Consider the following 13401-nt stretch of genomic DNA (forward strand, 5'->3'; position numbering starts at 1 on the left):
TGGTGTGAGAAAATGTTCTAATTTCATTCTCTTACAGCTTTTCCAGCACCACTTATTGAAGAGACTATATTTTCTCTATTGTATATTCTTGCCTCATTTGTCATAGATTAATTGACCATAGGTGTATGGGTTTATTTGGGGGCTCTCTCTTCTGTTCCGTTGATCTATGTGTCTTTTTTTGGTGCCAGTACCATGCTGTTTTGATTACTGTAGCTTTGTGGTATAATCTGAAGTCAGGGGACGTGATAAAAATAGCATTTCTTTTTAACTTAAATTTGTGCTTGACTTCAGAATTTAGTTACTTTTCCTTTTCTTGACACTATTTTCTAAAATTCATATGAATGTCTAGTTTTGCAGTATAAATGAAGCAATTCGGCAAGCATTTTCTTTGCTTTCTTATGTCATCTCTTATTTATTTCATTCATTCAACAAATAGTCATTAAGCACCTATGTAGGTATTTCACTAGAGAAATACAGGCAATAGATAAGCAAATATATAACATGTTAAATAGTGATGTGTTGTATAGATAGATAAAGCAGGAAAGGAGAAAAAGGAAGTCTGAGAGGAGAGTGTTAAGAATTTAGATATAAAAGGAAAAGTCTGAGAAGATATCATTCGAGCAGAGACATAAAGGAGATGACAGAAAGTGCCACATAGATATCTGGAGGAAGAGTTATCCAAGTAGGAGGGGAAGAGCAGGTGCAAAGGCCTCCATCTAGTATTTGGAAATATATGAAACCACGAGGAGGCACGTGTGTGTTTGTGTGTAGTGAGAGAGAGGGAGAGGGAGAGTGTTCGTAGCTGTATGTGCAGCTGCATATGGGGAATAGTGACTAAACGAATAGTGTCAGAGTTGAAGATATAAAGAGAGAAGGATCTAGGAAGAGGAGAGAACAGGAAAGACTCTGTAGGCCATTGTAAGGGCTTTGAGTTTTACTCTGCGTGAGATGTGAAGCCACCGAGGGATCTGAGCAGAGTGAAGTGATTTAACTTGAAGGGATCACTACAGTTCCTGTTTTGAGAATATACCATAGTGGGTAAAAGTGGAAGCAAGGTAAACAGATAGGACACTTTTGGCAATCCGGGTGAGAAATAATGGTGACATGATCCATGGTGATAATAGTGAAGTAGTGAGAAGTGGTTGGATATATTTTGAAGGTGGGGTGATGGATTTTCTCATAGGTTGGTTGTAGAGTAGAGAGGAGAAGAAGCAAGATAATGCCAAGATTTTTGGTCTAAGCGTCCGGAAGGCTGAAGCTCAGTTTACTGAGGTCAGGAAGAGTGTGAGAAGAACAGATTTTTGGATAAGTGTCAAAGTTTGGTTTTGGACATGTTAGGTTTGAGACACTTACTAAGCCTCCATGTGGAGATGTCTAGTAGGAAGTTGGATATATGAGTTTATAATTCAGGGGCAAGATGAAGTCTAGAGATAAAAGTCTGGGAGTCAACAGCATGTTGATAATATTTAGGCCTTTGAGACTGAGTGAACTTTACATAGGAATGAGTATAAGAAGAGAAGAAAGAGGTCCAAAGATTAATCCTTGGGTTATAGCCGTGTTTTAAAGTTTGGGGAAGTGAAGAGAGATCAGCAGAGGAATTAAAATATGGCCAGTGGAGGTCAGGGGAAAATCAGGAGAGTGAAGTATCCTGGAAGCCAAATGTATAGGAGTTTTAAGGAGAAGGGTGTGATCAGCAGAGGAGGTCTGAGAATGGTTAGATTAAGCAGTACAGAGGCAATTGGTGGTGACCTTGGCAAGTGGAGTGCTTGGGGTGAAAGCTGAGTAGAGTGAGTTCAGGGAAGAAGGTGAATTGTAGACAGTGAATAGAGGCAACATGTATATGTTAACACCACTGAACAAGGGAGTCCATAAGTAGGGTAGCAGCTGGAGGGAGTCTGAGTCAGAATCTGAGTCTTGGTGTTTTTAAAGGAGAGATATTACAGCATGCTTTATGTTAATTGGAAAAGAGAAATAAACATGGGATGGATGGGTGTTGTGCAAACACCTGATGATTTAAGATACATGTCTTTTAAATTTTTTTGAACTGGTTCTTGTTTTAGATACAGTTTGGAATGAGTCATTTCCATTCTTTACTCTTCAGTTTATTGTATTGGTTCTAATTAAATGAAAAGATAGCACATGAGGGGTCTGTGAGAACTTCCCCAATTCCTAAACTCCTCCTAGAGGGTTGAGGGGAATAAACAAGTAGAAAAGGACCAGAACAGAATACTAGATAGTTTCTCACTTGATTTTAATTTTTACTAGCTATTTTTTGCTTTTTAAATTGTCTGATTCTTCCAGAAAAGTCACCCTTTTTAGAGCGAAGTGTTTTGTTTTGTTTTTGATGTTGATTTGGAATCATGCAGGTGTTCTTTAACTGAAGCTCCATGAAGGCAGAGACTGCCTTGTCTCTCTAGTATCAAGCTCGGTCCCTGGCACACAGAAAGTGCTCAATAAATCCTTGTTAATAGTGATTAGAAGATTATTAATTCTCTACTCAGTAAAAGATGGAACTGTGGAACTTTTGAGATAATGAAGTGAAAATAAATTTTTCTGTAGCTTTTGTAATACTCTGAGGCCAGGTTTTTTATCTGGAAAAGGAAAAGGAATTTAATAACAGCGTAACTCTACTGCCACAGAAGATCATGTAAAAAGCCTTGTATGTTGCACGCATAGTTATTGTGAAAACTAAAGTTTTAGCCCTAATCTCTTAATTTTTATTCAAAATTTTAATTTTAAAAAGATGAGAAATTTCATTTTCCCTATAGGTATTTATTTCATGGTATATTCTAGCACTTTAATATTTTTAATGTAGAGTCAGAAACACATTCTAAGTAAGACCACTTAGGTTCAGATATGGGCTCACTTATTTAAATGTATGATCTCGTTAAGGTACTCACCCTCTTTGTACCTTAGTTTTGTCATCTGTAAAATGGGAATAATAATAGTACCTACCTTATAAGGAAGTTGTTACAGGAATTTAATACATACAAATTTCCTAGAACTATGCCTGATACGTAATAGGTGCTATATGTGTGAGTTGTTATTATATTTCCCACTATCTATCCAAATCCTGTCTTCTAGTTATGGGTAATGAGAGGAGTTATTGCTAAGTCTATGTATTTTTTAAATTTAAGGATTTAAAGATTGAAAGCATTAAAAGTTTTGTGAAATATCTTTAAAATACCTAAATAATGATTAAATTTTTGGTTATAGTTATTGTTTGGAAGCCAACCTTCACTGGTAGTTTAGAAGTATATTTTTCTGGAAAATATTTAAATTCAATTGATGGAGGTAATAATAATTTTGATATTCAATCTGAATGGTGAAAGCTGGTGTACAGTTGCCATGAATTTTTGTCTCAAGTTTATTTTGCTATGTAGACATGTGTCTATTAAAAAAAAAGATGCTGCATAAACCATCATTTGAGTTTGAATGTGCTTCTGTTTTTGGTTGAGGTATAAATGTTATTTCTGGCTGTGTCCTTCATACTTAGCTCTTCTTACAACAAATGGAAAGGCCTTAATTGTACCTAAGGGAATAGTTAATCCACAGTGGACATATGGTGGACAAAAGCCGAGTCTAGTAAATGAAATAAAATTATAAATGGTAAACATGTGAATGCTTACAAAGTCTGGCAGCTATAAAAGATAGCATATTGTTTCAGATTAGCAAATTTTGTGTGCAGCACAATAATAATAATTCTTTTCTTGGCATGTTTCTGTTGTATATGTATATGTAAATTAAATTAAAAGGCATACTCTCAACTATGTATAAAGTGTATTTGTCTTTTTTTATTGTTCATTAAGCTTTGTGGTGTGAGTTTGACGTCAACAATAGAAGCTAAAGATCTCACATTTTTGGAAAGTTGCTTCTCTTTTGATTGGGGGCAGTTAATTAGCATTAACCCAGAACAGCTCTTGGGCTTTATGGATTTGAGCGTTATATGTGGTTGCACTGCTCCAGCAAAAGGTTAAGTATTAATGGAAAATGGTCACAGCCCTTTTACTTAAAGAAAACATGTTACTTGTAAGTTTTCTTTTGATTTTACTTTTACAGTTACATTGAATGTCTTCATTCATTTAGCCATCCATAAAGCAAATATTGTTGCACATGCAGTGGATAATAAGTCTTTTTAGGACTACTTGTGTGGCATGTCACAGATCATTAACTGCAAGTAACCACCTGACTTGAGGGAAGCCTGGAAGCATCATTATAGTGAAATAAGCTTTTATTTAGGTATCACTGCAGTACACTGATTTATTGAAATGTCACCAATTGCTACTGTGAAAATATATTCTCATTATCATTCAGGGAATGGAAAGATTAACCACTGTATACTGTAAAAGAGATATATTGCTAACAATGGAAAAACTAAGAATAAATACTAGTGTTGTCTGTATTTTGCTAATAATTACCTCTTATAGAATTAATTAGGTGATTAATTAGGCTAAATTAGGTGATTCCTTTAGGATACTGTCAAATCTGTGTGTGATTCTGTATATGTGTTAAATTAAAGGTGTGTTTAGAGTTCTAATTAGAAAAACCTTAAACTTAAGCAGCATAGAAAGACAGTAACAGACTTAATATAAATGTTTAACATAGTCAATTCATAAAGTAATAAGTTCTTCCTGTGAGCACATGGCTGCTTCCAGGCACATATACATTACTCCAGCCTCTATAAAACTTGTTGTGGAAGCAAGATTGACATAGTGGACAAAAAGTACAAAAGAAAGACATCACATATACTACTATATCAATGGGAGGGAAAAATTGTCAGCTAAGGATTAAGAGGAATGTGTAACTCAAACTGAGTCTTTGCAAAACTAGTAGGGTTTGGATATATAAATTGAAAGACTGAATTTCAGGCAAAATGTAGCATTTTAAGGTAAAGTATTTTTAGAGAGAAGTTGACAGAAATCTTGAGTCCTTCTTAAATATTTGATTCATTAGAGTCTGTACCATCTATTTACTATTTTTTAAAGCAATATAAGCTGTTGTGTGAATTTAGATTTTATTTGTGCTTTATCAGTTAAATTATAATAAGTAAAGATTATATAATAGCACTTGGACATATTGGTGCTTTTTTTTTTTTTTTTTTTTTTTTTTTTTGTATCTGTTGTCCTTAGGTAGATAGCCTGCTGTTTCTTTTGGGCCAGTACTAAGTTCTTTAAATATGATAATAAAATGATGTCCCTTTTATAAGGCATCTGTTGTGTGCCAGGCATCATGCTAAATGATCTCCTTTTGAAAGAATGAGAACATTGAGTCTCAGAGAGTAACTTGTCAATTGTTAAATAGCTGGTAGGAGACAAATCCAGATTTGAACCCAGCTGTTTTCTGCCAAAGCACCTCCACTTCTTTTCATCTTGTTATAGGTAAGTCTTAAGCCAATTCAAGGATAACTTTCCATTTGGAATTTAATGTTGGCTCTTTTTTGCAATTAAAAAAAATCTCTTAGTAACTCATTTTAAAGTTTCTTGAAATTGGAGTTCCACTCCCATATTTTGGTGTTTGTTTCCATGCTGAGAGGATCTAAATAACTGAAAAATATTAGAGCTTGTGTTAGTCTGTCAGGGCTGCCATAACAAGGTACCTCAATGGAAATTCATTTTCTTGCCGTTCTAGAGGCTAGAAGTCTGAGATCAAGGTGCCTGCAGAGTTGATTTGTGGATGACTGCCTTCTCCTTTTGTCTTCACATGGTCTGTCTTTCTTGCATGTCTGTCTGAATCTCCTCTTAGAAGGATACCATTCATACTGAATTAGGGCCCATCCATATGACCTCAATTTTACCTTAATTGCTTCTTTAAAGATAATTACTGTCTTCAAGTAAAGTCATATTCTGAGCAGCTGGGGATTAAGAGCTTCAGCATATAAATTTGAGGGGTGGCAGGGTTGACACAATTCAGCCCAGAGAAAAACCATTATGGTTTAAAACATTAGAAGTAAATCTCAAAGAATCATTGAAGTTAGAGCTAGAATAATCTAGAAATCTTCTAATTTTTTACTTACTAATAAGGAAATAGAAATAAGAGCTCTTTTGAATACATTATGAAAATCAGTGGGAATTATATTTGTAGACCATCTTTAAATATTTACTATATAAAAATGTGGATTGCTGTGTGTCAGATAATATATTTGAATTTTTTTGTTATTAGAAGAAGCAAATACACATACTATACAAATTAAGGGAGAATGCTTCTAAAAGTAAATGATGTCCTTATTTCTGTTCTCTTCTAGTACTTCTAAAGTTATAATGGAAGCCAAAGGAAGGGTGAAAGTGAGTTGATTTACACAAATAGAATATCACGGGTGACTTTTAGAACCATACGGGCTGTACATTGGAGACTTTGTGGGTTCTGTTCCAGACCACCACAGTAAAATGAGTCATATACATTTTTTAGTTTCCCAGTGCATATAAAAGTTATGTTTATACTATACTGTAGTCTGTTAAGTGTGCAATAGTATTATGTCTGAAAAAACAATGTACATACCTTAATTAAAATATTTTATTGCTAAAAATACTAATTATCATCTGAGCCTTCAGGAAGTCATCATCTTTTTGCTGGTGAAAGACCTTGCCTCATAGTTGAAGGCTGCTGACTAATCAGAGCAGTGGTTGCTGAAGGTTGGGGTATCTGTGGCAAATCTTAAAATAAGACAAGAATGAAGTTTGCCTCATTGATTGACTCTTCCTTTCAGAAAGGATCTCCCTGTTGCATGCAATGCTGTTTGATAGCATTTTACCAACAGTAGAACTTCTTTCCTCAGCCATAAACAAAGAATGAAATTCTGTCACTTACAGCAACGTGGATGGAGAATATTATGCTTAGTGAAATAAGTGAGACAGAGAAAAACAAATAAATACTATATGATATCACTTATATAGGGAATGTTAAAAATAATACAAATAAGTGTGTATGTGAAACATAAACAGACTCACAGATACAGAAAACAAACTTGTGGTTACCAAAGGGGAGAGGAAGGGAGGAGAGACAAATTAAGGATATAGGATTAACAGATACACGCTACTATATATAAAATAAATAAGCAATAAGGATTTACTGTATAGCATTGGGAATTATACCCATTATCTTATAATTACCTATGATAGAATATAATCTTCAAAAATACTGATTACTGGGCTGTAGACCTGAAACTTACACAATATAGTAGATCAGCTGTACGTCAATAAAAACAACAACAACAACAACAACAGATAAAGTTAGTTACCTGACCAAAAGAAAATGGAGTCAATTCTCTCAAACCTGGCTTTATCAACTCGGTTTGTGTAATGTTCTAAATCCTTTGTTATCATTTCAACAGTCTTCACAGCATCTTCCCCAGGAGTAGATTACATCTTAGTTTTATGAAGAGAGTTTCAAAAATTAGAAATAATAAGAAAAACTCAATAATGGATCAGTTCATTCAGAGTATCAGATCTATGGGGAATTCTGATAATTTGGATCATGAGGCTGAGCCATTTTCTTACACCATGCATACCTTTTTTTTAATTGAAGTATAGTCAGTTTATAATGTTATGTTATAGTGTCAATTTCTGGTGTACAGCATAATAATTCAGTCATACATATACATACATATATTTGTTTTCAAATCCTTTTCATTATAGGTTACTACAAGATATTGAATATAGTTCCCTGTGCTATACAGTATAAACTTGTTGTTTTTCTATTTTATGTATAGTAATTAGTATCTGCAAATCTCAAACTCCCAATTTATCCCTTCTCACCGTCTTCTCCCCAGTAACCAGAAGTTTATTTTCTATGTCTGTGAGTCTCTTTCTGTTTTGTAAATAAGTAGTTTGTCTTTTTTTTTTTTTTTTTTTAGATTCCACATATAAGTGATATCATATGGTATTTTTCTTTCTCTTTCTGGCTTACTTCACTTAGAATGACAATCTTGACGTCCATCTGTGTTGCTGCAAATGGCATTATTTTATTCTTTTTTATGGTAGAGTAGTATTCCATTGTATAAATATACCACAACTTCTTTATCCAATCATCTGTTGATGGACATTTAGGTTGTTTCCATGTCTTGGCTATTGTAAATAGTGCTGCTGTGAACATTGGGGTGCATGTGTCTTTTTGAATTTAAGTTCCCTCAGGAGTGGAACTATATATGGTAAGTTTATTTTGAGTGTTTTGAGGAATTTCCATACTGTTTTCCATAACGGCTGAACCAAACTACATTCCCACTCACAGTGTAGGAGGGTTCCCTTTTCTCCACACCCTCTCCAGTATTTATTGTTTGTGGCCTTTTTAATGATGGCCATTCTGACTAGTTTGAGGTGATACATCATTGTAGTTTAGATTTGCATTTCTCTGATAATTAGCGATGTTGAGCATTTTTTCATGTGCCTATTTGCCATTTGTACACCATCCATATCTTGATTTCATGCAGAACAAGGAAGACAAGGACAATGTTGATTAAAAAACACACAAACTGAAATTTTCTTTTTGGAGACTGGTCTTGAAAATCCTACTGTCTGAAGTACGTGTTGTGCCTGTAGGTTGAAAATATTCTCATTAGTCATAATCTTGAGAGTAAAGGTTACCAAGACTAAAACTAATACTAAAATATTTTAAAGGTCAGCCAAATGTTTTGATTAATGCTGTTGAATACCATGAGCATAATCTCATCAACTCAAGTAAAGTAATATGTTTATTTAGCAAACATCTATTGAGGGCCCATTTTGTCCAGGAATTGTGCTAAATACTAGGAATACAAAAATAATAAGATAAGGTCCCTACCTTTAAAGACCAGATAGTTTTCAAGATATAGTCATTAAATTATGAGGTAGGTTGGATTTATAAAATTAAAAATGGATAGTCACCATTTTATGGACAGGCATGGAAAGGTAAGTTATTAAATGGGAATCAAGGTCAAGGATCAGCACCATGTGCAGATATGTGGAATAAAAGTCAAAGTCATAGATGTGGGTGAAGCATCACTTGGGGTCTTATAAAAGCATTTAATTTTCATCCTCATGATTCTCATTATATGATGGTCTCAATTCATATTCCCCTCCTTAGAGATTCTTTCCCAAGGCTGCATCCTCATTTGTGCACAGATCCTATCACATTGGATCAGACTAGGTGGTAACCTGAGGTTAAGAAGAGGATGAATTCTGTTCTGCTCCTCTCTTCCCCTGTAAGACTTTTTTCATTGAATCTTTATGAAAGTCTTACAGGATTTTTTCTTCAAAATATGGGAATATCAAAGAGGGGTTCTCTAGGTTGGAACTAAGCAGTCAGACACATTTTTGCCCTCTTCAGTTTGAATATTATCTCAAGTTTAAATCACCAGAGATAATAAATTTGAAAATAATACGATGGTTATAAAACTTGAGTTGAAGTTGTCAGTGTGACATTTTTAATCAAATCTTCCCTTAAACCCAAGCTTTAATTGCATTTTCTTTTATATTCCATATAAATATAAATACAAGCTGGTGTTGAGAGGGAATGGAGGGGGAAAGTAGTACCTCAGAGTGATAATCCTATGAGGGTAATCATTTGTGTATTGTTTAGAATTGATGCTGCTCCAAAGTATGACTATCAATTTTGTCTTGCCACAGAACTCTGTGTACATGTATTAAGTTTTAAACAAACAAACAAAATGTCCTTAACTACCAGGACCTATATAAAAGCCAAGGACTGCCAGAGGTTAAAAGTTTCTATTAATTCTCCTAAAATGCCAAATTCATCATTGAAAAAAATGTATATAGACCAAATTTGGCTTTCTTCAAGAATTCCTCCTGCTCATTTGCATATAAACACACGCATGCACTCTGCTCTAAAGTAGGATCTTGAGTGCTTTTCGTGATGCTAGAGATTGAAATTGCTAATGTTGAAGTTTCTGAAATACAAAAATCTGTATTAAATTACTGTTAAGGATTGACGGATTTGAGGAACACATCATTTGCTGACATAGTTTTATATGGGATTTAGTCCTTAATTTTAGTAATAGCCAAGGGCGCTTAATTCCAGAACCAATTGCCTGCTTGTTGATATTCTTTAAAAAAATTTTTTATTGGAGTTTTTATTTTTTTAGAGCAGTTTAAGGTTCACAACAAAATCAAGGTGAAGATACAGAGGTTTCCCATGTACTCCTGCCCTCACATATGTATAGCCCTCTCCATAAGTATTAACAACCCCTGCCGCCACCAGAATGGTACATTTGTTACAGTTGATGAACCTTTAGTGGTTCATCGTAATCACCCAGGGTCCATAGTTTACATAGGATTCACTCTTGTTGTTACACATTCTAAACATTTGGGTAAACATATAATAGCGTGTGTCCATCATTATGATGTCATATGGAGTATTTTTACTGCCCTAGAAATCCTCTGTGTTCCACCTATCCATCCCCTCACCCCAATTCCTGGCAACCACTGAATTTTTTACTGTCTCTATAGTTTGCCTTTTCCAGAACGTTGTATAGTTTGAATCATGTAGTATGTAGCCTTTTCATATTGTTTTCTTTTACTTAGTATATGCATTTAAAGCTCCTCCATGGCTTTTCATGGCTTGATGGCTCATTTTTTTTAGTGCAGTTTATTTATCCATTCACCTACTGAAGGACATCTTGGTTGCTTCTAAGTTTTGGTAGTTATGAATAAAGCTGCTATAAACATCGGTGTGTAGGTTTTTGTGTGGATATGTGTTTTCAGGTCATTTAGGTAGTTAACAAAGAGTACAATTGCTACATCCTATGGTAAGAGTGTATTTAGTTTTCGAAGAAACTGCCTAATTGTCTTCCAAAAGGACTACACCAGTTTGCATTTCCACCAACCCAACGTTGTATGAGAGTTCCTGACACTGCAGTCTTGCTGGCATTTGCTGTTGTCAGTGTTCCAGATTTTGGCCATTCTGGTAGGTTGCGGTGGTATGTCACTGTTGTTTTCATTTCCATTTCACCAGATGACAGGGAACATCTTTTCATATGCTATTTGCCGTCTGTAAATCTTTGAGAAGATCTGGCTTGTCTTCTCATTCTCTTGACCTTGTCTTTCCCAGAGCAAAAGTTAATTTTAACTAAGTCTAGCTTATCAATTTTTTTTCTCTCATGGATTGTGCCTTTGGTGTTATATCTAAGAGGGTATCACCATATCCAAGGTCATCTAGGTTTTCTCCTATGTTATCTTCCAAGAGTTTTATATTTTTGTGTTTTGCATATAGTTCCACAATCCATTTTGAGTTAATTTTTGTGAAAGTTAAGATCTGTGTCTAGATTCTTTTTTTTTCTTTTTTTTTTTTTTTTGCATATGAATGTCCAGTTTTTCCATCACCAATAATTGAAAAGACTGTCTTTGCTCCATTGCATTATCTTTGCTCTGTCGTCAAAGGTCAGTTGCTTATATTTATTTGGGTCTATTTCTGGTCTCTATATTCTGTTCCATTCATCTATTTGTTGTTTTGCCGTACCACGTGATCTTGATTACTGGAACTTTATAGTAAGTCTTGAGGTTGGATAGTGCCAGTTCTCTAACTTTGTTTTTCTCTTTCTGTATTGTCTTGGCTATTCTGAGTTTCTTGCTTCTCTGTGTAAACTTTAGAATAGGTTTGTCAATATCCACAAAATAACATGTTGGGATTTTGATTGGGATTGCATTGAATCTATAGCTCAAGTTGGATAGAACTAATGTCTTGACAATATTGAGTCTTCCTATCCATGAACATGGAATAGCTCACCATTTGCTTAGTTCTTTCCATTTATTTAGTTCTTCTTTGATTTTGTTTATCAGAGTTTTGTAGTTTTTCTCTACATGTACATTTCCTTAAAGATGTAGACCTTGTACATATTTTGTTAGATTTATACCATGGTATTTCATTTTTTTGATGTATTAATGTAAATGGCTTAATGTTTTTAATTTCAAATTTTAATTGTTCATTGCTGGTATATAGGAATGTATTGTTTTTTATATATTAATCTTGTATCCTGCAACCTTGTGGATATTCTTGATGAAATTGAAGTAATTTCAAAGAATCCCTTAAAAGTACCGTGTCTTACTGTAGCTATAGAATATTTCATAGAATGTTACTTGTCTGATTTTAGTATTAAGTATGATATTCCTGAAGCTAGTTGAAGAGAATGTTCCAAGGAGGGAGGAATTCAAGTATGTCAAATGCTGCTGATAGGTAAGTAGAAAGAGGAACAATACTTAACTATTGGCTTTAGCAACAATTCGTTGTTTATCTTTTGGTGAAGTTGTGAGGACAAAAGTGAGATTAGAATTAATAAGTATAGGTGATTCTTCTGAGGAGTATGCTGTAAAGAAAGCAGAGAAATGGAAGGGGGAGTGGGGTCAAGAGTTTTTAAATTGTTTTTGCTTTTTATTTTTAGGATAGGAGAAATATGTTTGCTGATAGAAACGAAATAGTAGCATGAGTAAAATTGGTGATTTAGGAGAGAGATGTTAGAATTGCTGGAGTGATGTCATTAAGTAGTAGAGAGAGGATAGGATTTAGTATACAAATAAATGGTTTGACTTTAAATAGGAGCATGGATTCATACTAACAGGAGTATAGACAACTGCCTATACTGTGTTTGATGTGTAGATCTGGTGACATGCAGAAGGTCTTTTGACTGTTTCTAGTTTCTCAGTGAAATGGGAAGCACAGTCTTTGTTGTGGGTTAAATTGTTTCCCCCTAAAAGCTATGTTGAAATCCTAACCTCCAGAACCTGTGAGTGTGACTTATTTGGAAACAGAGTCTCTGCAGATGTAATCAAGTTAAGATGAGTCATACTTAATTAGGGTTGACTGATATCCTTATTAGGAGAGAGAAATTTGGACAGAGACTCAGACACTTAAAAAAGAAAGCCATGTGAGAATGGAGGCAGAGATCAGAGTGATGGAGCTACAAGCCAAGGAATGCCAAGGTTTGCTGGTAGCCATAAGAAATTAAGAGGCAATAAAGGATTCTTTTCAAGGGCCTTCAGAGGGCATATGGCCCTGCCAATACTTTGATTTCTGGCTTCCAGCCTCCAGAACTGAGAGAGAATAAATTTCTATTGTTTCAAGCCACCTATTTTGTGGTACTTTGAGCACCCCTTGGAAACCAATACTAGTCTTCAACTAGAAGTGAGAATGGGGGAAGGCTTGATGTTTTGATTTCTCATGGATGTTTTTTAAACTTTTCTTTCTTTGACCTAAGACTTCTTATAATATCGGGCTTCCCTGACACTTCTATTGGCTGATGGGTAGAATGTTTCTAGGTTGTTTTTAAAGGACAGAGCATTTTTTGGTTCTAGTTTTCTGACCTTCTTGCAATTCCACACACATGCCAGTAGGATTTAGAAGAGCTGGTTGCAGCACCCAGAACTGATAGACCCTCCCCTCCCCTACCATGGCCACTGTAGAATCAGTTTATGATTATTG

General features: G+C 34.7%; 1 protein-coding gene across 3 annotated transcripts in view; it reads left to right on the forward strand.

Moving 5' to 3' along the window:
- The window catches only part of RAB28 (RAB28, member RAS oncogene family), an 82349-nt gene that overhangs the window by 29196 nt on the left and 39752 nt on the right, over positions 1-13401 (forward strand). The window lies entirely within an intron of this gene.

This window comes from Camelus dromedarius, chromosome 1 (genome assembly GCF_036321535.1).
Source record: "Camelus dromedarius isolate mCamDro1 chromosome 1, mCamDro1.pat, whole genome shotgun sequence".
NCBI classification, from domain to species: Eukaryota; Metazoa; Chordata; class Mammalia; order Artiodactyla; family Camelidae; genus Camelus; species Camelus dromedarius.